The sequence below is a fragment of the Nicotiana tomentosiformis genome, chromosome 8 (assembly GCF_000390325.3).
Source record: "Nicotiana tomentosiformis chromosome 8, ASM39032v3, whole genome shotgun sequence".
NCBI lineage: Eukaryota > Viridiplantae > Streptophyta > Magnoliopsida > Solanales > Solanaceae > Nicotiana > Nicotiana tomentosiformis.
Window position 1 is genome coordinate 31,410,937 of NC_090819.1, and position 26,211 is coordinate 31,437,147.

At 37.9% G+C, this 26,211-nt stretch overlaps 1 long non-coding RNA gene and 1 other non-coding gene across 2 annotated transcripts; one reads left to right on the forward strand and one right to left on the reverse strand.

Annotated features, from left to right (window-relative positions):
• Positions 1 to 4,638: 4,638 nt before the first annotated feature.
• LOC117274633 (small nucleolar RNA R71) lies at positions 4,639 to 4,745 on the reverse strand. Its single transcript, XR_004504774.1, has one exon. It is a non-coding gene; the product is annotated as a small nucleolar RNA R71 (small nucleolar RNA).
• Positions 4,746 to 23,542: 18,797 nt separating this feature from the next.
• On the forward strand, positions 23,543 to 24,151 carry LOC104088144 (uncharacterized). Its single transcript, XR_684487.4, has 2 exons — positions 23,543 to 23,682; positions 23,786 to 24,151. It is a non-coding gene; the product is annotated as an uncharacterized lncRNA (long non-coding RNA).
• Positions 24,152 to 26,211: the final 2,060 nt, after the last annotated feature.

Genomic DNA, 26,211 nt, shown 5'->3' on the forward strand with positions numbered 1-26,211 from the left:
TTTGGTGGCAGGAGTAATGAGTTAGAATCTAGTGAAAAACTCAAAATACCACATTAATTTTTCTGGAACGGTGATAGAATTTCATTTATTTTAATTTAATTAACAAAACCTAAGTGTATTTTCGCATAGATGTTAAATGTCGGCTATCCATATTTCCTCTGAGAAGAATGGTTCAAAAACAGTTCTAAGGTGTAATATTATGTGAATCTTGAAACAAGATCTCCTGGGATATCGCATCTTGACGCTAAATCACTACATTTTCTGTAAGTAAATAAACATGTCCTAAAAGAATGATGTAAAATTTATACTTTTGAAAAAGATTCTTGGCTGAAAATAAAAAGTGGCAAGTCCCTTGATTCTATACTTTTTTACCTATTTTGATTTTCTTCTTAATTGAATATAATATATTGTCTATCCTTTTTATACTTTCTTTTGATTTCACTAAAGCATACTTAGTGGGCGTTTGGACATAAGAATTGTAAAATTTCAAAATAGGGGAAAACATTTTCCAAATGAAAATGATATTTGAAATTTAGAGTTGTGTTTGGACATGAATATAATTTTTGGTTGTTTTTGAAGTTTTGTGAGTGATTTGAGTGAAAATTTTGAAAAACAATCTTTTGGACTTTTTCAAATTTTCGAAAATTTCCAAAATGCATCTTCAAGTGAAAATTGGAAATTTTATGAACAAATACTGATTTCGAAAAAAATAAATTTTTTTTGAAAAAAAAGGAAAAAATTTCTTATGTCCAAACAGGCTCTTAATTGTTGTACCTTCATGGAGTAAATGAGCATGAAATTTATAACTTTCACACTTTCACCTGATATTCGGTATTCTTTTTCCTTTTCTAGAATCTTATAATCAAAGTTCTTTAAGAAGTTAGCGCAAGAAATTAAGTTTCTATTTGACCCTTACTTAACTAGTTTTTAAAATAGCATGGGCTAGCCAGTTCGGAATGGTAATTGAAAAATAGCCAGCGTTTGCAAAGTCATTAAAAAATAGCCACTATTTTGCTGCAACACGAAAAGTTTCAGCATAATATACTAGAGATTGGTGCACCTGTGTATGAACTTCTAACATATTATGCTGGAACTCCAACACACGGAAAGTTCCAGCATAATATACTGGAGATTAGATGTCACGACCCGATATAACAAGTATATGACACTGTAGCATCAAAATCATCATTTAGCATTGGTGAGCGTATTCTTACCAAATACAGAAGTTGCATCCATCATGAAAATGTCCAAATACTTGTTACTACTCCAAATTGGCTGCACGGCTTTTCCCAAACTCAAACTGGTAAATTGTTTTGTGTGAATTTGAATATTACTAGTTTTTAAAATTTTATTATTCTTAATATTAAACTAATTAATATTGCATATGAATTGTAGATGTAGATGAAAGTGAAGATGTTAAGACAACCTTGTCATAAACGGATTCAAATGTATTTGATCAAGATGATGTGTTAGATATCCCATGAGCATCATGTACCTTTTCTTGAATAGTTTGTTTTGCGTCTTGACTTTTAGTGAATGAAATATAGTTTTATTTTTTTTTTTACTTTTTTAGTGTTTATTGTAATATATTAGAACAGTATAAAAACATATTAAGTTTCGCAAAAAATTTCCAATAAGATAATTTTTTAACTTTTAAATATTTATATTTTTTTAGGTTAGTATTTAAAGAAAATATAAAATTATATTTTAAAAAATAATGGGCTGGCCCGTGGGGCCCGCGACCCACATAGAACTGGGGTGGGCTGATCATTATAAGGCCCATCAAAATGGTGGGTTAGTCCAACCCAGCGCGTCAATTGCTAAAATCTATGTGGGCTGGGCTGGGCTAACCCAACCTGGCCCATATTGACAGCTCTATTTTTTAGGTTGAGTTTTAGTTGAAATTGAAAAGAAAACAAAATGCGAAGGTATACTAAGGCTCCGTCAATTATTTTCTTAAATTAGAATATCTCAATCTGAATATATATATATATATATATATATATATATATATATATATATATATATATATATATATATATATATATATATAGTCTTATTGTTTTTACTTTTTTTAGTGTTTATTGTAATATATTGGAACCGTATAAAAATATATTAAGTTTTGCAAAAAATTTCCAATAAGATAATTTTTTAACTTTTAAATATTTATCTTTTTTTAGGTTAGTACTTAAAGAAAATGTAAAATTATATTTTAAAAAATAATGGGCTGACCCGTGGTGTCTGCGACCCACATAGGGCTGAGGTGGGCTGATCATTATAAGGCCCATCAAAATGGTGGGGTTAGCCCAACCCAGCGCGTCAATTGCTAAAATTCATGTGGGTTGGGTTGGGTTGGGTTGGGCTAATCCGGTCTGGCCCATATTGACAACTCTATTTTTTAGGTTGGGTTTTAATTGAAATTGAAAAGAAAACAAAATGCGAAGGTATACTAAGGCTCCGTCAATTATTCTCTTAAATATCTCAATCTGAATATATATATATATATATATATATATATATATATATGTAAAAAATATAATAATACTAACTAATTTACATGATATTGTAAAAAATATTTATTTGATGAAGTGATGTGTGGCTATAATTCCATAATTTAACACATTATTCGCCTTGCATTTTATATGCTTTAATGATAAATTACACTTTACTAGCGCGTAATGGAGTCTATTTTATGTGTAGGTGAATTGGAGATGAAAGTAGAGCAAGAAGAATAATTAAAGTCTAAAGCGTGCTCGAAAACAGTTGAAAAGAAGAAAGAAAGAAGTGAGCAATCGACAAATGAAAAGCTAGCGAAGCCAGGCCTAGAGCAGGCTAGGCGAGCTCTTTAGCTCGCGTGGGAGCTGGCGACTCTAGGCTTGGGGCGAGCTCAAGCAGGCGTTATACCTCGCGACGCCAGGCCTAGGGCGAGCTTCAGCTGGCATTATGCCTCGCGAGGCCAGGTCTGAGGCACATACATTCCGAGCTTTGAAGACTTATTTCGTCTCCTGGTTTGACTAGGACTTGGCCTACGCGTTTAGGTCTTTTCCTACACATATAAATAGACCTAAAATGCCACTTTTGAGGACGTTTTTACAATCGGAGGCAAGGATAGCTCGTGGAACGACCGTTGGGAGCTAGACTCATCGATTTCTATATCCCTTTATCCTTACTTTGTAATTTAATTATGCAAAATATTTTAGATATTGTTACTATGAGTATGAGTAGCTAAACTCCTAATCTAAGATTCTGATGGAACCTATTGAAGGATGATTTTCTTGTTACATTAATATAGATTTGCAGTAGTATTTTCTCTATTTGTTCAACTATAATATTATTGTGGTTGATTGAAGGGCCCTCAATTGGCTGTGCCTATTTAGTATGTATTATTTGGGAAAGAGTGCATATTTAGGTAGTTGTTGAACAACATCACTCCTAACGTATATGAGGGATCAATACGAAGGGTTTAAAGGTGGGATTAGGGATAATGAGATCTTGGTGCGATCCGAGTGAGCCATACTTAATGCCAGCTAGCGTTATTCGGGAGAATATATCTAGTAAATTATGATAATTACTTGGGAGAGAGTTACGACAATCCGAGTGCTCATGATCGATAGAGAAGACTTAGGCAAATTTATAAAAAATGTAGCGGAAAAGATTCCGACAATGGGGAAAATCACAACCTTAGATCATTTCAATTCTTGTCTACAACTCGTTAATAGTTAGTTATTAATTGTTGCATTTTTATTACGTAATATTTAGTTAGTAAACATCCAAATTGTTACTTAAATATTTCTGAAGATTGATTGCGTGAGTTCGTGCGAGTCTAGTAGCTGTGTTTGATAGGTTCATTCCCTGTAGGATTCGACTCCGAACTTATTAGCCGAAATATATTTGCAACAATCGCTTAGTCCTTTTTATAAGGCATAGTTGGGCGTAATCAAATTTTGGCGTCGTTACCGGGGACTTAACGATGTTATTAATTGCACAATTTTCTTCATTTTAAACCAAATACATTGAAATTCTAACATTTGTAGTCTTGGGTGCTACAGGTGCATGCCTAGAAACTCCTCAAGAACTGGTGAATTGTTCGAAGCATTATTAGATCCTGAGAAAGTTTTCAAGGCACTGAATCGTGCAAACAAGAAGGGCAAACAACAACAAAACTCAACAGAACAAATCGAACCAGACATGGATGACGGAGTAGAAATTCCAAACAACAGAAACAATGAGAATGACCCGAACAATCGGGGTGTGGTGCCTCTTGTGCCAGAAGCAGTATTGTATGACTGGGCACAAACCACCGCCGAAAATCTAGCAACCGTAATTGCAGTCCCTCAGATACAAGCGGAATCATTTCAAATCACAAACAACATGCTACATTTGTAGCAGAACAAAGGACTGTTCTCAGGGTCATACATTGAAGATCCTCAGCGGCATCTGAAGAATTGCCTGTCGATATGTGTCACACAAAGGCAACCTAATGTAACACCGGAAGCAATAAAGTTGTTATTGTTTCCATTCTCGGTGACAGGAGAAGCTCAGACTTGGCTTAATTCACTCCCCATAAATTCCATCACTACTTGAGAGGAATTAGTCAAGCAATTTTTGAACAAGTTCTACCCACCCAATAAAACTGCCAAACAAATTGATGATATATTGGGCTTCAGGCAGAGACCGACAGAATCACTACAAGAAACGTGGGAGAGGTTCAAGGGTATGCTAGTTAAGTGTCCACATCATGGCATTCCAGATCAGATGTTGGGGCAGAGGTTCTATATAGGACTGGCAGACGACTTAAAGGCCAATGTTGATGCTTTAGCAGGTGGAGCATATGTTAGCAAAACATTCAGAGAATGCAAGATCCTACTAGATAAGATGGCCCAAAACTCAGGATGGATGACAAGAGACTCTACGATCACTCATGTAGTTCACTCAATGGCTTTGGATCCAAACAACTCCACAACTGAAAATATGACCACTCTAATGACACAAATAAGTATCCTCACCAAAAAGATCGATGAATTAGGCCAGAAGCAGCAGGTACATATAGTTGACGCAACTAATGGGGGCTTATGTACACCATGCATTAACCAACCTTTTGTATGCTTGTGGAGTGCGGAAGGTGACAACCAGCACTATCAGGAAGATGTGAACTATGTAGCCAGCTATGGGGGACAGAGGCAAGGTGGTCAGAATTGGGGACAACAGAATCAACAATATAGACCAGCGTAACAACAGTACAATAATAGCAACAATCCTGGAGCTATGCGACCATATGGTCAAGTGGTGCCTTACCAAAGGCATCGGGGTTACAACCAGCAAAATTAGCAACTGGCTTATCAACAACCTCAACAACAATAGATTGTGAGACAAGATGATGGGTTTACTGAACTTAAAAGAATGCTGGACAACAATAACAGAATGTTGCAACAACTGATTGGGTCCACTGGAAAAACGCAAGAGAGAGTGGACTCACATGAATCAGCGATAAATGGGTATTGAGATTCAATTAGGACAGATTTCTATGGCTCTAAAAAAACGTCCCCAAGGGACGTTACCTGCAGACACACAAGTCAATCCAAAAGATCAGAGCTCGAAACAGCTTATGGCAGTGAGTCTACAAAATGGTAGAGACCTAGATCTGGTGCAAGAGATTTCTCGCGAAAGCCGACCTACTGAAATACTTGTGCCAGTACCCATTGAGATAGATGATTCAACAGGGTTAACTGAGGTGACGATACAACATGCATAAGAGAGCACAAGCAAAGAAAAAGAGGTTGCGAAGGAGACTGAGGTAGCACAAGAAACGACAGTAGAAGCAGTGCCTCAGCAAGATAAAACTCAAATCATAGGAAAGAAGCAACCTCCAACACCATTCCCGTAGAGATTTGCCAAATATCAGAAGGACATGCAATATAAAAAATTCATGGAGATGTTGAAACAAATACAGGTGAACATTCCACTGATTGATGCATTGCGGGAGATGCCTGGGTATGCCAAAATGATGAAAGATTTAATGTCTCACAAATTCGACTTCCAAGACCTGTCCACTGTTACATTGACACAAACCTGTAGTGCAGTCGTGACGAGACCAATAGCTGAGAAGTATTTAGACCCAGGGAGTTTCATAATCCCATGCATGATAGGCAGCTATGCTTTTGCTAAAACATTGTGTGATTTGGGGTCAAGCATAAACTTGATGCCCTTGGCTATCTATAAAAGGTTAGGCATTGGAAGAGCTAGACCCTCGTCTATGTTACTACAACTAGCCAATCGGACAGTGAAGAGGCCATCTGGTATCCTTGATGATGTATTAGTACAGGTTGGGAAGTTTGTGTTCCCAGCAGATTTTGTCATTTTAGATTGCTGGGTTGACGAAGAGATTCCCATAATTTTGGGAAGACCTATCTTGGCCAATGGGAGAGCTTTAATTGACTGTGAAACTAGAGAGCTCAAAATGAGACTAAATGATGAAGAAATAACATTCAACGTGCATAAATCTATGCGGCGACCAAGTAAATTTGCTAACTGCTGTCTAATAGAAGCCGTGGATGTAATTTTGGAGGAGGAAGATGAGACCTTGAACGCTAAAGACCCTCTAGCAGCCTGTCTCATGAACTTAGATGAAGTAAATGGAGAGTATTTGGCGGAGTGGGTGCTGGCTCTTGAAGGCCAAGGGTTTTGGAAAATGGAGCTCGAATTTGAGCCTTTGCACTTTGAAGAAAAAAAAATTCCTCCAGCTAAGCCATTGATAGAAGAGTCACCAAAGTTGGAACTGAAGCCGCTACCACCTCACCTCAGGTATGCTTTCTTGGGACCTAACTCAACTTTACCTGTTATTATCTCATCTGGTTTGTTAGATGTGCAGAAAGAACAACTTTTGCAGGTATTGAGTGAGTGCAAAATTGTAATTGGTTGGACCATTGCAGACATTAAGGGTATCAACCAGGCCTTTTGTATGCATAAGATTCTACTGGAAGATGGCCACAAACCTTCCATAGAACATCAAAGAAGGCTGAATCCCAACATGAAGGAAGCTGTGAAAAAGGAGGTAATAAAGTGGTTAGATGCGGGGATCATTTTCCCCATCTGCGACAGCAACTGGATCAGCCCTGTCCAATATGTGCCTAAGAAATGTGGGATGACTGTAGTGCAAAACGAGAACAATGAGTTGATATCAACAAAAACAGTCACGGGATGGCGAATTTGTATGGACTATAGAAGATTGAACAAGGCCACCCGAAAAGACCACTTTCCCTTGTTGTTCATTGATCAAATGTTAGATAGATTGACTGGGAAGTCCCACTTTTACTTTATGTATGGATTCTCAGGGTACAATCAGATCTCCGTTGCTCCAGAAGATAGAGAGAAAATGTCATTCACATGTCCATATGGCGTCTACGCTTTCCGGAGAATGCCGTTCGGCCTATGCAATGCACCCGCCACATTTCAAAGGTTCATGATGGCCATCTTCACAGATATAGTAGAGGACATAATGGAGATCTTTATGGATAATTTCTCAGTGGTGGGAGACTCATTCGATGATTGCCTAAAGAATTTGAAAAGAGTACTGAAAAGATGTGTAGAGACTAATTTGGTGCTCAACTGGGAAAATTGCCATTTCATGGTGCAGGAAGGTATAGTCTTGGGTTACCTAGTGTCGAATAAGGTCATTGAGGTAGATCGTGCAAAGGTTGATATGATATAAAATCTTCCACCACCCACTTTCGTCAAAGAAATAAGAAGTTTCCTTGGCCACGCCAGTTTATAAAAGACTTCTCCAAAATTGCTAACCCTTTGTGTAAATTGCTTGAAAAAGATCACACTTTTTTGTTTCCTGATGACTGTAGGGTAGCTTTTGAGGAATTGAAGAAGAGGCTGGTGACAACACCTATCATAGTTGCACCCGACTGGGGGCAACCATTTGAGCTGATGTGTGATGTGAGCAACTATGCTGTGGGAGAAGTTCTTGGGCAGTGAAAAGATAAAGTCATGCATCTAATATACTACGCAAGTAGAACTTTGAGTGGTGCCCAACTAAATTACATAGTGACCGAGAAGGAGATGCTAGCAGTGGTGTTCGCATTTGACAAATTCAGGTCATACCTGATAGGCTCGAAGGTAATTGTTTATACTGACCATGCTGCTCTCAGGTACCTAATTGAGAAGAAGGAGTCAAAGACCTCCAGATTCGATGGGTGCTACTGCTGCAAGAATTTGACTTAGAAATCCGTGACCGAAAGGGAAAGGAGAACCAAGTAGCTGATCACTTGTCTAGGCTAGAAGAAGCCGAGAAGAAGGTTGAGGTGGAAGAGATTGTGGAGACTTTCTCGGATGATCAACTCTTAGTGACGAGGCTCAATGCTACACTATGGTATGCAAATATTGCAAATTACCTGGCAAGCAGTATTGTTCCTTATGACTTGTCTTCTGTGCAAAAGAAAAAGTTTTTTCATGATTGTCGCATGCATTTCTGGGATGAACCATATTTGTTTAGTATTTGTCTTGATAACATGATCCGAAGATGCATTCTCGAGATAGATCAATCTTATGTTTTGCAAGCATGTCATGCTTCACCGTATGGAGGACATTTTGGGGGCATAAGGACAACGGCTAAAATGTTGGAGTCAGGTTTTTATTGGCCGACGCTGTTTAAAGATGCATACTTCTGGGTGAAAAATTGTGATGAGTACCAACGGACGGGGAATATTTCCCGTCGACATGAGATGCATATGAACCCGATCCAAGAGGTAGAAGTGTTTTATATGTGGAGAATCGACTTTATGGGACCATTTGTTAGCTCATACAATAACAAGTACATACTTGTAGCGGTGGACTATGTCTCGAAATGGGTAGAAGCCATCGCACTTCCTACAAATGATGCGAAGGCAGTAATTGGTTTCCTAAGAAAGAACATTTTCACCCGATTTGGCACTCCAAAAGCTATCATCAGTGATAGGGGTACCCACTTCTGCAACCGAGCCTTTGAAAAGCTATTGGAGAAATATGGCGTTCGCCACAAAGTTTCCACTCCGTATCACCCACAAACGAGTGGGCAAGTCAAGGTGTCAAACAGAGAAATCAAGAGTGTTTTGACTAAAACTGTAAATGTTACTCGGACTGATTGGGCAAGAAAATTGGATGATGCGTTATGGGATTACCGCACTACATTCGAAACTCCGGTTGGAATGTCACCGTATAAATTTGTACTTGGAAAGGCATGTCACTTGCCGGTGGAGTTAGAGTATAAAGCCTTCTGGGCGTTGCGACAATTAAATCTGGACATGGAGGCCGCTGGAACTAGTAGAGTCACAGAGGTTCATGAACTTGACGAGTTTCGGTACCATGCTTTTGAGAGTACAAGGTTATACAAGGAAAGAATGAAACTGGTGCACGACAAAAATATTCTTGAGTGAAATTTTAAGCCGGGAGACAGGGTATTATTATTCAATTCGAGATTGAGGTTGTTTCCGGGTAAATTGAAATCAAGATGGTCAGGACCATTTTGTGTGGTAGAGATTCACCCCACCGGAGCCGTAGATATTGATGTAGAAAATGACTCTCGCACGTTTAGAGTCAATGGGCACAGGTTAAAACATTATTTGGGCATGGATGACGCGAAAGTAATGTCGGTGACTCATTTGATCGAGCCACCAATGTTGAGCGAGCCTTAAGTCGATTGCCTGCGTCGTGCGGCGAAGTTAAATCAGGTGCTTCATGGGAGGTAACCCATTATAATGGTGTATTCGTCATGCCGTGATATTAACTAAGGCGCTCGTTGGGAGGCAACCCAATTCGTAGTTGATTTTTAGTGTAGTTAGGATTTTCTTTTCATTTTTAGGTACTAACATGTTTGCAGGTAATTTTAGCAAGTCGTACAGTGCACTGCGCATCGCTTGGTCCACAGTGAGCTGGGCTAGACATTAGGTCTCGCGTCGCCTGATGCAAATCTAGCGTGGGAGCTCGCCTCGCGAGGGGTAAGGCGGGGGTGTATCTGGCATTAGAGCTCGCCTCGCAAGGGGTAAGGTGAAGCAGCGACCTCGCGTCGCCAGGTAAGTGAAAATCTCGGTTTATTTTAATCCTCATTCCTTTATTTCTATTAACCCCCTCCCTTAAAACCTAACCTAAAGCCCAAAACCTCATTACACACACACTCTCAAAACTTCACTGCCCAAAGATTCACTGCTCACACACTCACGCAAGAAGAATACTGCAAAGCCCCCTCCCTCACAAACCCATTGAAGACAAGCAATCTTCTGCTCTTTCTTTCACCTGCAACATCAATTCAAGGGCAATCACTCCTCTTAAACATCTAAGGTATTATTTCTATCTCTATTCTTTGGCAATTTCGAGTGGGTGAATGCATTACATTGGCCACAAATTTTGGGGCTGTTCTTCATTGTAACAATGTGTTTGTGTATCCCAAACCCATGAATTCCATAGGAATGATGTTGTTTTTGTGTGAAAAAGTGGTATCACGGAACTCCTAAGCCGATTTTGGAGGGTGAGGCAATCCCTCATCCCTACAAGCACTCCCATGGCACTAGTGTATGCTAAGTGTTTGTCAGTATGCCTCAAAGGCATTCTCTGTCCCCATTGGAGACCGAGTCTCCGGGATTGTAAAACTAGTGCTATGTAATCGTACACCACTTTAAAATCTTAAGTGTGGGGTGGCTCACCGGTATCCTAATGCTTCGAAATTAGAGGAAGTACCCATATGTCCTTGCTTGATTCTCATGCTAAGTAAATATGAGGTGAAATCCGAGTAACCTCGAAAATTGTTGAAATTTATGTGTTAAACTCTTAAGTGTGGAATGGCAAGACCATGTGTTGAAATGTTGCAATACAACTTAAACTGATTAATGCTTACTTGTGTAGGAACGAATATGCCTCCAAGAAAAGACACCGGTAAAGGCAAAGCCACATCCACTGCTTCGTCTAAAGCTAAGGCTACCTCTGTGCCTCCCCCGAAGAAGGGGGGGGGGAGCTACTTCCAGTCAAGGTGAAGGACTGCAAGCCGTGGCAGCTATAGAAGCCACTCGTCCACAACCTCAAGGATATCAGGAGTTTGGACTCAAAAGCATACCCCCACACACTAAGGATTGGTACCGGCGCTGTAGGCCAAAACATGTACATCCAGAAGCTGCTATTAACGAGCGTCGCTTGCAATCCAAGTACCAAGCAATTTGGAGAGGCATCAATGAGTTAGGGTTGAGTTATGTGTTCAAAAACAGGGAATATAAATCTCAATCTCGTTCGGGAATTCTATGCCGGGTTTGATCCAAAGGATCCTGAACGGTTGGTGCCGATTCGTGGAAGGTTGATAGATTTTTCAGCCACGGCAATATGTGATTTCTTAGGTGCTCTAGATGTGCCTCAGGATCCATTGGACTACTTCATCACTCGTCCTATATATCGAGAGCTGAGGTACACTCTTTGTGGTGTCAATTCGATGGCAGCTTGGGTTCGGGATAAGAAAACAAATTAGCATAGGAAATTCCCCAAGAAGAAGATGAGGGCAGAGGCTCAAGTATGGTTGAAACTGATTAATGCACGGCTACTACCTTGCAATCATGACACATTTATTAGCCGTGAGAGGATGTGTGTGCTATATTTTCTCATGACGGGTCAGAGGGTGAATGTGGGTCATTTGATCCGCTACCAGATGTCTCTAGTAAGAATGAGTAAGAGGATTGATCGAATGCCTTTTGCAAATATGTTGACTCAGTTCTTAAGACATGAAGAGGTTGAGGAGGAGCCAACGTTCGACCACATCATTGATCAGCCCCTACGACAAACGGACATTACTAGTGTCCGGGTGAAGGAAGAGACTGCCATGCCATCATTGACAGGTGCCGAGCGCAATGCTCGTGATGATAGTTTTATGGCCCATCTATATGGGATGATGGATTTGCAGCTGCGGATAGGGGGGCGACCGACCACTATAGCGGAGAGGGATATATTGGAGGAGCGGTTCCCGCTCAACTCTCATGCTCAGCAACTGGTTGGGTTAGGTGATGGATACAGACTCCCAGATGATGAGGATGTCAATACACCTAAGCAGTCCGAGGCCGAGCGAGAGTATTCAGATGATGAGGATGATGATGATGAGGAGGAAGCACAAGATGAAGAATGGGCAGTCTCAGAGGATGAGGGCGATGATGCAGCTTGACCAGGGAGTTTTTCCTACACCCTACTCATTTTTTCTTCTTGTTTTGTCAGTTGTGTATGCACTGAGGATATTGCATGAAATAAGTGTGGGGTGGGGATTTGTAAATATTAGTTTTGTTTTTGTTATTTGTTTTTAGTTAGTGTCGTCTGAAAAATTAAAAAATTGGACTTTTCCCGATGATGGATCTCCTAGACAGTTTTCTTGAGGGAATTAAGTCTAAAGAAAAAAAAATAAAAAAGATTTTCTTGTAGGTAGTGTAGTAATTTTTTCTTGTTTTTTTTTTTTGGATCGCGGTTCTTTTTTAAGGGTTTTATTTGTATCGGATGTAATTAGTTTTAATTTTTAGGAGTAAAAAAATCACTGGGCTATGAATTGAATTGCAACGATATTTCTTAACGTTATTATGCCTTGAGAATAGTTAGTACTCTAGTTGTGACTCTTAGGCTCAATTTTTGACTCTAGTATAAGTACTGTAAATTGTAGATTCTTAAATTTTCTTGACTGCTTTGACTGGAGTGTCGTGATAAAACCAATCCTGAGTGAGTTATGTGCCATGTCTGTATGAGGTTTGTATGTATTCAGTGCATTGCATTTGATGTCTAGAACTTGCCCCGTGTGTATGAAAAGCGAAAAAGTAGTCTTGTTTAATCTAGGAAGTGATATAGGTATTTCTTTGTTAAGCCAGATATATATAGTTTACCCACCTAAATGTTATGTATCGTAGTTAACCCCTTTGAGCCTATAATCCTGTTTCTTTGGCAACCACATTACAAGCCGTACCCCTTTGTTTTAATAGACCATATAATTGAACCTTGTCACCTCTCACGAGCACTTGAATTGTGATGAATTATGAAAAAAGTTAAAGTGTGGAGTGGTGGGTTGGCTTTTGAGTGGAACAATTGAAATAAAGAGAAATGTGCAATGTTATGGAAAAAGAAATATGTTAATAAAAGCCACTTGAAGAGAAAGAAAAAAAAAAGGAGAGAGAAACCACATTACAAGCCGTACCCCTTTGTTTTAATAGACCATATAATTGAATCTTGTCACCTCTCATGAGCACTTGAATTGTGATGAATTATGAAAACGTTAAAGTGTGGGGTGGTGGGTTGGATTTTGAGTGAAACAATTGAAATAAAGAGAAATGTGCAATGTTTTGGAAAAAAGAAATGTTAATAAAAGCCACGTGAAGAGAAAGGAAAAAAAAGGAGAGAAAAATTATAATAGTGTATTGTATGAAAAAGAATTCTTGATGATGGTGGCTAGTGATATACTTGTGCTTAAAGAAGTGTGGGGTAATATAATTTGAAGTGAAGGTGGAATGTTGAGTTTGACATAAGTATGAGCTGTTGTATTAAAGTACATGTATTAAAGTACTTAAGGGAGGTATAGTCAGTCACTCATATCCAAATGTATCCTACCCGACCCGTAGCCTACATTACAACTAATGAAAGTCCCACTTGATCTTAGACTGAATGAAATCGATTAGTAGAGTATTACACTACGGGCAAGCCTATGGTGCATCATTTGTGGCATATGAATGTTATTTTTTAAGAGCGAGTGAATTTTTCCTATCTTGAGTTCCGACGTTCTTAAAATTTATTGTGTGTGGAACTAAGCTCTTTGATTGGGCGAGGGCACGTGATTCATAAGGGAAAGGTAATGTCGTTGACCTCCATGTTAGAGTAAGTAAGTGAATTGTGAATAAGGCATGGTATTTGTGAATCAAATCTTGAGGCGAGGATGTTACACCTTTGGGCTTAGACTATTTTAAATATTCTTGGTATAATGAGTTAAGGGAATTGCTTAGAAAGGTTGTGTCTATAAGTGTAGTTTGATTGCTCGAGGACGAGCAATATTTAAGTGTGGGATATTGATGTGTGGCTATAATTTCATAGTTTAGCACATTATTCGTCTTGCATTTTATATGCTTTAATGATAAATTACACTTTATTTGCGTGTAATGGAGTCTATTTTATGTGTAGGTGAATTGGAGATGAAAGTAGAGCAAAAGGAATAATTAAAGTCTAAAGCGTGCTCAAAAACAGTTGAAAAGAAGAAAGAAATAAGTGAGCAGCCAATAAATGAAAAGCTGGCGAAGTGAGGCCTAGAACAGGCGTTAGAGCAGGCTGGGTGATCTCTTTAGCTCGCGTGGGAGCTGGCAACGCCAGGCCTGGGGCGAGCTCAAGCAGGCGTTATACCTCGCGACGCCAGGCTTGGGGCGAGCTTAAGCTGGCATTATGCCTCGCGAGGCCATGTCTGAGGCACGCACATTCCGAGCTTTGAAGACTTATTTCATCTCCTCGTTTGACTAGGACTTGGCCTACACATTTAGGTCTTTTCCTCACATATAAATAGACCTAAAAATGCCACTTTTGAGGACTTTTTTTGCAACCGGAGGCAAGGATAGCTCGTGGAACAACCATTGGGAGCTAAACTCATCGATTTCTACATTCCTTTATCCTTACTTTGTAATTTAATTATGTAAAATATTTTGTATATTGTTACTATGAGTATGATAGCTAAACGCCTAATCTAAGGTTTTGATGGAACCTACTGAAGGATGATTTTCTTGTTACGTTAATATAGATTTGCCGTAGTATTTTCTCTATTATTCAACTATAATATTATTGTGGTTGATTGAAGGGCCCTCAATTGGATGTGCCTATTTAGTATGTATTATTCGGGAGAAAGTGCATATTTAGGTAGTTGTTGAACAACATCACTCCTAACGTATATGAGGGATCAATACGAAGGGTTTAAAGGTGGGACTAGGGATAACGAAACCTTGGTGCAATCCGAGTAAGCCGTACTTAATGCCAGCTAGCGTAATTCGGGAGAATATGTCTAGTAAATTATGGTAATTACTCGGGAGAGAGTTACGACAGTCAGAGTGCTCATGATCGATAGAGAAGACTTAGGCAAATTTATAGAAAACATAGCGGAAAAGATTCCGACAATAGGGGAAATCACAACCATAGATCATTCCAATTCTTGTCTACAACCCGTTAATAGTTAGTTATTAATTGTTGCATTTTCATTACGTAATATTTAGTTAGTAAACATCCAAATTGTTACTTAAATATTTCGGAAGATTGATTGTGTGAGTTCGTACGAGTCTAGTAGCTGTGTTTGATAGGTTAATTCCTTGTGGGATTCGACTCCGGACTTATTAGCCGGAATATATTTGCAACGACCGCTTAGTCTTTTTTATAAGGCATAGCTGGGCGTGATCATGAAGCACGCTCTAAAAATTAGTGATGGTGGTAACAAGGTGGTCAATGATGATGGTTTTAAGGCAGTGGTTGATGGTGGTCATGATTGGTTGAGGCGGCTAGATATGATGGTTGTGTAATAGTAATAAGATAATAGTTGTGTAACCGTAGATGGCAATAGAGATGATTGGTGGTGGTAATTGTGCGGTGAAAGCTGATGGTGAAGATGGTGGTTGGCGCGAGAGATGGTTGGTTATCAGGGTTAGTGGTTGGCGGTAGAGGATTATGATGGTAGTTGTGATGAGGTGGTTGCTAATAATTGGCAAAAAGTATATATTTTTGGGTGTATTTATGTCCCATGTATCGTATGATTTAATGAAGATTGTATGATTATTGGTATAGTTTGTGCTCAACGCATGTAGGTACAAGTTTGGATGAAAGTTACTCAAAAGAAGGTGACTTAGAGCGAAACGAGACGTGAGGAAATTACAAGAAAAAGAGCCGAAGGCAGCTCGTCTAAGATCGTTTGTCACTGGAAAGGAGCATCGGGAGTTAATCTTCCACCAAAAAAGTGAATTGAGCACCTTCTTTTGAGGCAACGAACGTGCAAAGAGCAAAAGAACGCAAATTCGGCAATGACTTCATATTTTTCTTGTGTTCTTTCTTGTTCGTTTATAAATTTAGCTATTGTTGTAAAAATTACATTATGAGTGGCTAAGTACATTAGTTCTGGAGTCATGGTTAACTTGATTATTAACGTTTATTGATTATTACTTAGTTAATACGTATTATCATCATTGGTTGTTTCTTAATTCTAGATTTAATTTGTAAATTGTGTGGTCACCAATTTACCCCCTATCTATACTATACTTGGGAAATTCATATTTAGATTAAAATAGAATTAAAGAGAGCTTAGTTTTTAACCCGTGTCTCGACGAAAGATTTCGCGGTTAGGATAGGAATATACCTACATTCTTGCTTAGTTGAATATCGTGCTATATTCATTCGCGGCAGATTCAATACCATAGAAATATAAGATTGATATATTATGGATAGGCGGGTAGTATTGCAGGAGCAAACAATTCATATGAACAATCTGGTCAACTAGCAACTATAGATAATTCAGATTAGCGGGTGTAATTACGAATTCAATAGGATTAATAAATCGACCACAACCAAAAATCTTCATCTCCACTAGTTAAGTTAAAAATCATAAATACTTGCATCTTAATAATCTAATTAATTAGCTATGTAAATTCAGCAATATTAGTTTAGTCACAACCATCAATTATTGATAACCTTGAATGGATAATAAAATGCTTGTTTGCTTGGGTAGCGATTAATCTAAGTATCCGTGAGTTTAATATCCGAGACTTCTTTGTGAGAGTGAGGAATTTCTTTGATATATCTGAGTCCTTAAAATATATTTGAGCATTTGATTCCAATGTGTGAATTCAACTTACTCTTTTGTTCTTGTTGTGAGGGCACATGATTTCACGAAGGATGGGTGACGTTATTAGATTTCTCTATGATGTTAAGTGTTCAAGCCACAAATGCATTGTGATATTAAGTCGGTTTGTGAGGATAGGATTGTTATAAACATGATGCCTTGTGTTGAATAAATTTTTGAAGTATGGCATAGAGTAAAGGGAAGTGTGTGTTGAAGGCATATACTAAAGTTTAATTGTTGCTATCAATCATAGTCATAGGTATGATGTGCTTCGGATGTGCTAAAAGAAAATAAAGTGCTCTAGGTTAATGTAAATTGGTGGATGAGTCAACTCGAGGACGAGCAACATCTAAATGTGGGGTGGTGATATTTGGCCAAAATACTATACTTTTAGTATATTTTTGCCTTATATGTTGTTAGTTCAGTAATTAATTGTGCAACGTTTGAGCTAAATTATGTTGTTTTATGTGTAGAACCATCGGAAGACAAGGGCGAGTGAAAGTTGCACAAAAGAGGATAAAAATACGAGAAAAGAGCACAAAATCACGAAGTACTCAAGCTTGGCTGCAGGCCAGGCGTAGCCAGCTCTGTAGCCAGCTTGGCCGTGCTACAGGCTAGGCGTAGTCAGATCTGTAGCCAACTTGGCCACGCTATAAGCCTGACCTCGCGAGGTCTGTAGCCTGATGGTCAAAAGTTCGCGAATTAAAAGACTTTGACCCTGATTTGGACTCAAGGACTTCAACCCTAGACTATAAATACGCCCTAAACATGTCTAAAGTTGGGGGGGACATTTTTGAGAGGGGATTCGACCTAAGGAGGCAATAACACACTAGGAGCAAGGCGGAGAATTTTTTTACGTATTTTTCACTTCCTTCTTCCTATTTTCATTATTAGTTATGAATTCTAGTATTGTAATTTTGCATACTATTATGAATAGCTAATTTGTTATCTAGTGTTTTGATGAAATCTTTTGTAGGATGAATTCTTATTACGTTTTTATATAATTGATCCATAGAATTTCTCTACTTGTTCAACTACGTATTTATTGCTGTTGATTGAATGACCATCAATTGACTGTGCCTATTTAGTATGTATTGCTTGAAAAAGGGTATATATTTAGGTAGTTGTTGAACAACATCACTCCTATCGTATGTGAGGAATCAATATGGAGGGTTTAAATGTAGGATTAAGAATAACGAAACCTTGGTGCGATCTTAGTGAGCGGTGAATTAGTGCCAGCTAGCGTAGTTTGGAAGAATATGTCTAGTAAATTTTGGTAGTTGCTCAGAAGAGAAGTACGATACCCGAAGTATATTTTGTGACTAGAGTTGGGCGTGATCACTAAGTCCCCAATAACGGCACCAAAAACTTGTTAGTTCCCAAAGTATACATAAGTATACGCGGTCCATATGTATTAAAGTGATTTGCATGCCCAAAGTACTTTTATTTTGCCCATTATGTAAACCTCTACTAATGTAGGCTTGCTCAATCTAAAATCAATTAGAACTTTTTCATGGTTGTAATGTGGGCAAAGGGACGAGTAGGATAAATTTAGGAATAGTGACTAATCCTCCTAAGTATTTTAACACATCACAAAATTAATTTTAAGCGCATTTTTCTTCAATACAACTTCAATTTCACAAACAATATCACCCCAACAATATTTTCTCTTTCTTTAAGCATTACTTTAATTCATACCCACTAGCAAGGATAAGATATTCTTATTTTCTTTTGCTACATAATTATTTCTTTTCAACAACACTTTTTTTTATTTCTTTCTCTTTTCTACCATTGTTGCTAGTAGCGTATTCCTTACAATACAAATGCACATTTTTTCCTTTTATTGGTTCCATTCAAAAGCCACTCAAGTTACTTCCTTACTTCTTCTAGCGCTCATTTTACAATTAAAGTGCTTTAAGAGGTAAAAGGATAAAAACAATGACAGTTAAGAATAAAGGGGTATAAGCTTGTAAGGTGGTTGCCAAATAAAAGTTTATATAGGCTCCAAAGGGTTGACTTGGGATAATTTTTATTTGTGGTAAGCATTAAGCTCAAAAAAAATTAAAGAAAGTCTAAAATCATTTTTCAAACCGAGCAAAACCTAAATTTAGCTTCAACTTACATGCCGGGCAAGTTCTAGACTCTAATACAATGACACGGACTATACAATTTCTCTCCACACATGGCACATGACTCACTAAGGATGGTTCCATTCCACTTCTCAAACAATTGCAAGTATTCAAGGAGCCACAAAATATTATGCATTAAGCACAAAGTGACACAAGCCAAGAAACGAGATATAGGCTTTAATAAACATGTTATCTACTCAACAAAGCATCATAAGCATTTTCAAACCATAGGAAATGTACTACACATGCTAGAGCCTAAACATGCTACTATCAAACAAGTACAAGGTGCCTAGCAAATCTCATTCTTCCCATCCTTTTATTTTCTAAATCCTACTCTACTCTCAAGATTAAAAACATTACTACCCGGTTCAACTACATCCCATGAAAAAGAACCGAGGCACAAAGAAAAACTACGAGGGATTATTTCTACCTAAAAGAATAAAAAGACATATTTTTGAAATTTTTTATTTTTTAATTTTTGTGTGTTTTTAGTTAAACTTTAGACCCTCAAGAAAACTGTCTAGGAGATTCATAGTCAGGAAAAATCCAATCTTTTTCTATGTTTCTAAAAAAAATTTATTCAATTAAACTAACACAACTAAAATAACATAGAAAGTCACCCACACAATCTCCTCATCCCACACTTAAGATTGTGCATTGTCCCTAATACACACCATAACTAATAAAAGGGTAAAAGAAATTTCTGGTAGGCCAAAGGCCGAAACACTGGCAGCTCATGAGGTACTCAAACTTCTCCCGAGTATTTTTCTTTGTGAGGGAACCCTACACTTAGTTCTAACCAACTATCTTGTTGTTGCATCCTTCCAATAGCTTTGTTTCCCATGCTCCTAGAAAATCAAAAATCGACACTACAAAAATAATACAATAACAAAAATTTAAAAATTTAAAAAATAAAAAAGCAGTAAAATCGGGTTGCCTCCCAACAAGCGCATGATTTAACGTCGCGACACGACGTGAACACTTTCTGCCTCCACCTCGAACTTCTGAATTGAACCCCAAGTTTTTATTCAAGCTTATGATTATGCTCTTGGGGCAGTACAAATTCTCGCGAGCCAAAAATTAAATATATTCTCTTGCACTTTTTGGCTCTCAACCGAGGAGTGTCACCTTGCCTAGACGGCCTTGAAAATTTTAAAATATAAGGTTCATCTACCTCTTTCTTTGACTCCTTTTTATGCTCATACAAATCAATTCTCATTTCACCATCTGAACATAATGTAGAGAAGTATTTGGAATGGGGTCCAACGTGATCAAATACATGAACTTCAAGATTTTCGACATCTTCAATACCAACCACACTAGAGTCAATTAAATATGTATCCTCAATGTCCTTAACTGACTCTAGTATTACTTCTTAGACACCGCCATCCTCAAGTTCTAGTTGGATTGTTTGTTGGTGTTCTACTCTGACATCATCTATTAGCACCTCAATTTCTGCATCTAATGCATGCTTTTTTTGGCTACTATCCATAATCTTAGCTTGTTGAGCATTAAATGCGTCAACCAATTGACTCACTTGTACCTCCAAGTTGTGAATAGTTTCCTCTTGCCTTTCTATCTGTAGTTGTCTTTTATTATTTTGTTCCACAAGACTCTTTAACATATTCTTGATCTCTTTCAGGTCAGCTTCCCCTGGTTCTTTGTTCCTATTAACCTCACTAGAAAAAGTAGAAATATCATAATAAGGGGTTGGGGAGGATAAAAAATACAAGCACAACTATAAAAGTGACCATCTTGACCACCATAAATATCATACATTCCATACATTAGATTGGGTTGGTGGACATAACCCACTCCCGAAAATATTTTGACAATTTTGCCATATGTAGTTTCCTCCATAATAAGCACAAGAAAAATCAACAGTAGAATTACCAACATCGAAACTATCATAATTCCAAGATGCCATGTTTCTCAATTCAAGAAGTAAAATTAAAATAAAAAAAATTTAAAAATTCAAATGCTAGAAAACAAAATAAAAGTTCAAACTTGAAACCTAGCAATATGTACAGCTACAACTACACCATTAGTTCCCCGTCAACGGTGCCAAAATTTAATCACGCTCAACTCTAATCCTAAAAAGGATAAACGATCGCTGTAAATATAATCCGGTCGAAAAGTCCGAAGTCGAATCCAACAGAGAACTAAGGCTTAACTACAACTATTCAGTATTGCTAAGAAATACAAGTTCAAATAATTTTCTAGTTATAAAGATTGTAATTTTTATATTAAACTAATTAATGTAAAATTATGAACTAACAAGACTAAGGGTTGGAGACAAGATTAAGGAGGTCTAGAGTTATGATTTTTCCAATTATCGGAATCCTTCCCACTACGCCTTCTATAACTTCACCTAAGTATTCTCTACCAATCGTGAGTACTTCGGATGTCATAATTTTTTTCCGAGCAACTACCATAATTTACTACACATATTCTTCCGAACTACGCTAGCTGGCACTAATTCACCGCTCATTAAGATCACACCAAGGTTTCGTTATTCCTAATCTCACTTTTAAACACTCCGTATGGATTCCTCACATATGTTAGGAGTGATGTTGTTCAATAACTACCTCAATATATACCCCTTTCCAAGCAATACATACTAATAGGCACATTCAATTGATAGTCATTCAATCAACAACAATAAATACGTAGTTGAACAAGTAGAGAAATCTAACGACTCAATTATATAAAAACGTAATAAGAATTTATCCTACAAAAGTTTCATCAAAACCCTAGATAACAAATCAGCTATTCATAATAGTATATAAAACTACAATACTAGAATTTATAACCAATAATGAAAATAGGAAGAAGGAAGTGAAAAACTAGTAGAAATATTCTCCGCCTTGCTCCTAGTGTGTTATTGCCTCCTTAGGTCGAATCCCCTCTCAAAAACGTCCCCCCCAACTTTAGACATGTTTAGGGCGTATTTACAGTCTAGGGTTGAAGTCCTTGAGTCCAAATCAGGGTCAGAGTCTTTTAATTCGCGAACTTTTGACCATCAGGCTACAGACCTCGCGAGGCCAGGCTTATAATGTGGCCAAGTTTGCTACAGATCTGACTACGCCTAGCCTGTAGCACGGCCAAGCTGGCTACAGAGCTGGCTACGCCTGGTCTGTAACCAGGCTTGAGTACTTCGTGATTTTGTGCTCTTTTCTCGTATTTTTATCCTCCTTTTGTGCAACTTTCACTCGCCCTTGTCTTCCGATGGTTCTACACATAAAACAACATAATTTAGCTCAAACGTTGCACAATTAACTACTAAACTAACAACATGTAAGGCAAGCAATGTACTAAAAGTATAGCATTTTGGCCAAACATCACCACCCCACACTTAGATGTTGCTCGTCCTCGAGTTGACTCATCCACCAATTTACATTAACCTAGAGCACTTTATTTTCTTTTAGCACATCCGAAGCACATCATACCTATGACTATGATTGATAGCAACAATTAAACTTTAGCATATGCCTTCAACACACACTTCCCTTTACTCTATGCCATACTTCAAAAATTTATTCAACACAAGGCATCATGTTTATAACAATCATATCCTCACAAACCGACTCAATATCACAATACATTTGTGGCTTGAACACTTAACATCATAGAAAAATCTAATAACGTCACCCATCCTTCGCGAAATCATGTGCCCTCACAACAAGAACAAAAGAGTAAGTTGAATTCACACATTCGAATCAATTGCTCAAATATATTTTAAGAACTTAGATATATCAAAGAAATTTCTCACTCTCACAAAGAAGTCACATGCATGCCCAAAGTACTTTTATTTTGCCCATTATGTAAACCTCTACTAAGAAATTCCTCCCGAGCGTTGAGACGCGTTTTTGTAGTGAGGCATAAGCCCAAGAGACTTTTTCAAATTAAAGCAAAATTTTCTGAATAAGTCCTTAATATAATATCTAAATTCTCAAAAGTGAGTTTGTAATAATCAAAAGTTTTAAAAAGGAGCCGAAACATTAAATTCAAAAGTGAAGACATTTTTTTATTGCTAGAAGCCCTTATTTATAGTCTTTCCCAATTCTTTATCTTGTCCGCTAGTTTGCTACTATCTCCCAACAACAACAAACAATTAATTATTTTTTGCAAATACAAAGAAAAATTCATTCTCCTCCATAACAACAAGTTCAAAGTTCAAATTGCAGGTTAGTCATCCTTTTTGTTCCTCTATGTAGAAAACTTTATTCTTTTCAACTCAAGTTACTTGTGCTTGTATGTAGTGTATCATGGATTGTGTTGACTAGTTTTTATGGGGATGAAGCACATCTATATATATTTTTCTCTTATTTTATAATTTTTTCAATTTTTATGCAATTTTACCTATTTAAAAATATTTATTATAATTATATTATTTTATAAAATATTAAAAATTAAATATCAATGGGGATTACACCCCATGCTTCAAGGCTTACACTTCGCTGAGATATATGTAAAACGTGTCGCCTTATGTCCACGCCTTTTAAAGTACTGCTAAAGCAATTATAGATCTCCCACAACTGATAACAATAGAAGAGAACGCAGATCGGGCAGTTATTGAGGTTGCAAGGCCAGCCTTATAAACATGATGCATGCTATCGTCAAGCTCTGTTGTCACAGGAAATTTTAAGCTAAAACAAAATATGGTGCTGCTGGTGCAAAAGGGAAGTATGTGGGTCTACCACATGAAGATCTACAAAGGTATATTCAGAATTTTTTGAGATAACAATCGCCTACGATTTCTCAAGTGTCTTATCAGACTATATCAGGTTGACTTAGTTTTCTTTTTCACTATTGGGGGAAGGCAAGGTGTGGCTACAAAAGAAGCCGGCAAATTTAATCAAGAACTGGGACGACTTAGCTAGAAATTTTTTGATCAAGTTCTTCCCATCTCGAAAGACGAAATCGCTAAGGAGCAAGATTCTCGGATTTCGGCAAAGAAAGGGTGAGTCCCTCAATCAAGTATGAGAAACGTACAAGAAGTTGCTTCAGGATTGTCCCTATCACTATCAAATAAATGAGGTATTGGAGCACACTTTTATAGATGGGTTAGATGAAGCTTTGCATATGTATCTAGATTCAGTTTGTGGAGGTATGTGTATTATAAAGACATGGTGAGATCCAAACTCCGTTGAATAATTTCATCCCTAATGATTATAATTGGCAAGGACATAGTAAACTGAGCAAAACAATCTAGCAGAAGTCAGCGGGTATAATTGATGTTGATGCCCTCACAACTATGAGAGCTAACATGGCAAACATTTCTAATCAGGTTGGTAAGCTTACTATGGCATATGTGCTACCGATGCATCATGTGCAATAGATGTCTACTTGTTGCGATATATATAGAGATGGTCACACCAGTGACCAATTCCCTTTGCATCTTGAGTCTATATACTACGTGGGACAGTAAAGCAAAGGTCCAATGAATCAGACCGGAAATACGGTAATACATACAACCCAAGTTGGAGAATCTCCCTAACTTCTCATAGGGTGGAAATCAAAATAACAATAGACGCAAAAATGGCACGAAAATTGAAGGCCAGAGTGAGAGGGAAGCAAGAGCAGGTGGTGATTTCAAACACCAATCTAGGTAAGAAAGGGGTTTCGCAATTGAGAGACTCAAAGAAATATCGTAATGTCAATATTATACAGCGGATTGTCCCGTTAGGGTTGAGATAGGCATCAACATCCATACTGACCTCTCCTATTAGAAACACTGCGCAGCTGGTGGCCGAGAAACATTATAGGACGTCATGGGTAGACATGGTAGATGCAGAAGACGGTGAGATTGGTCAGTATCAAGTTGCGACTTCTGGAAAAAACTCATGCAGTAAAGTGGTTGGATCATTTCCTGCAGAGGAGGGCTTAGACTTAAGCTCTAAGGGAATTGATAGAGAAAATGTCAAAATCATAATAGAAGACATTAAAGAGGACATGGAGTATTGGAATTCAAATGCAATATGCTATGTGTTGGGCTCAAATCCACCACATACTGTCATTGAATGATACTTCAAAAGAATTTAGGGTTCTTTAGGTATTGACAAAGTTGCGTAAGTAAATAATGGGGAATTTCTAGTCCGATTCCATAGTGAACAAACAAAACTCAAGGTGGTGGAAGATGAAGTCCAGCTGTTTGACAAAAGACTTGTGATAGTTGAGCCGTGGAAGTCAAAACTTGATGCAAGAAAGGAGACAATAGATAAAATCCAGTGTGGATCAGGCTAATGGGATGTATATTAAGTATTGGGGTAAGAATGCTCAGATGAAAATGGCTGGATTGGTTGGAAAGCCTCTCAGGGCTGATAAAGCCATGACAAACAAAGAGAGACTCACATTTGCAAGGGTGATGGTTGAAAGCTGAACTAACCATATGATGTTTGAAAGAGAAACTAGGAGAACTATAGAGAAAGAAGCTCAATATGAATGGAAGCCTGTGTTATGCACAAAATGTATGAATTTTAGGCATGAAATAGGCGAATAGAGGAAACATTTAAAGGATGAGGGAGCAAAGAAGGGGAAACAGGAAGTAGAAACACAACAAGTGGAAGGCTAATGCAATTGGTGTGAAGAAGAATAAGGATGTGCAACAAATGGTATCGAAACCAAGCAAGAATACAAGGACAATAGAGAGCAAAGTAGGCCCTAGTAAAATTGTAACAAAAGAAGGGAATAGAAGATCTGTACAGGCTAATCCAATTAGGACTAGAAATTCTTTTGTTGTGTGGGAAAATTCAACACATATAGAGAATTGGTCACTGAGGATGCAGGAAGCCAGATCCTCTAACCCTGGAGGGGAGATAGTTGTAGCTGGCCCTGGACATGGAGAGGGTCCCTCCAATGGATAGTATAGGATTCTGGAATGTCAGGGGCCTGAACAATACAGATAAACAGAAGGAGGTCAATCTATTTATGCATAATAATAGAACTGGCTTGTTTGGGATCCTAGAAACTAAGACTAAGAGAGATAAATCCTAGAGAGCCTCTCTTAATCTGTGTAAGGGATGGTATGTTATCACTAAGTTGTTTCACCACCCAAGTGGAAGAATATGGATACTATGGAAACCTTTGTTTGAAGTAAATATTCTCATGGTCACAACTCAACTAATACACTATGAGACCACATAGGAGCACATAAAACAAATTAAGCCTCAATATAGTATATGGATTTAATGATCCAGCCCCTAGAAGATGTTTATAGAAGGAGATAAAGGACGTACATACTCTGAC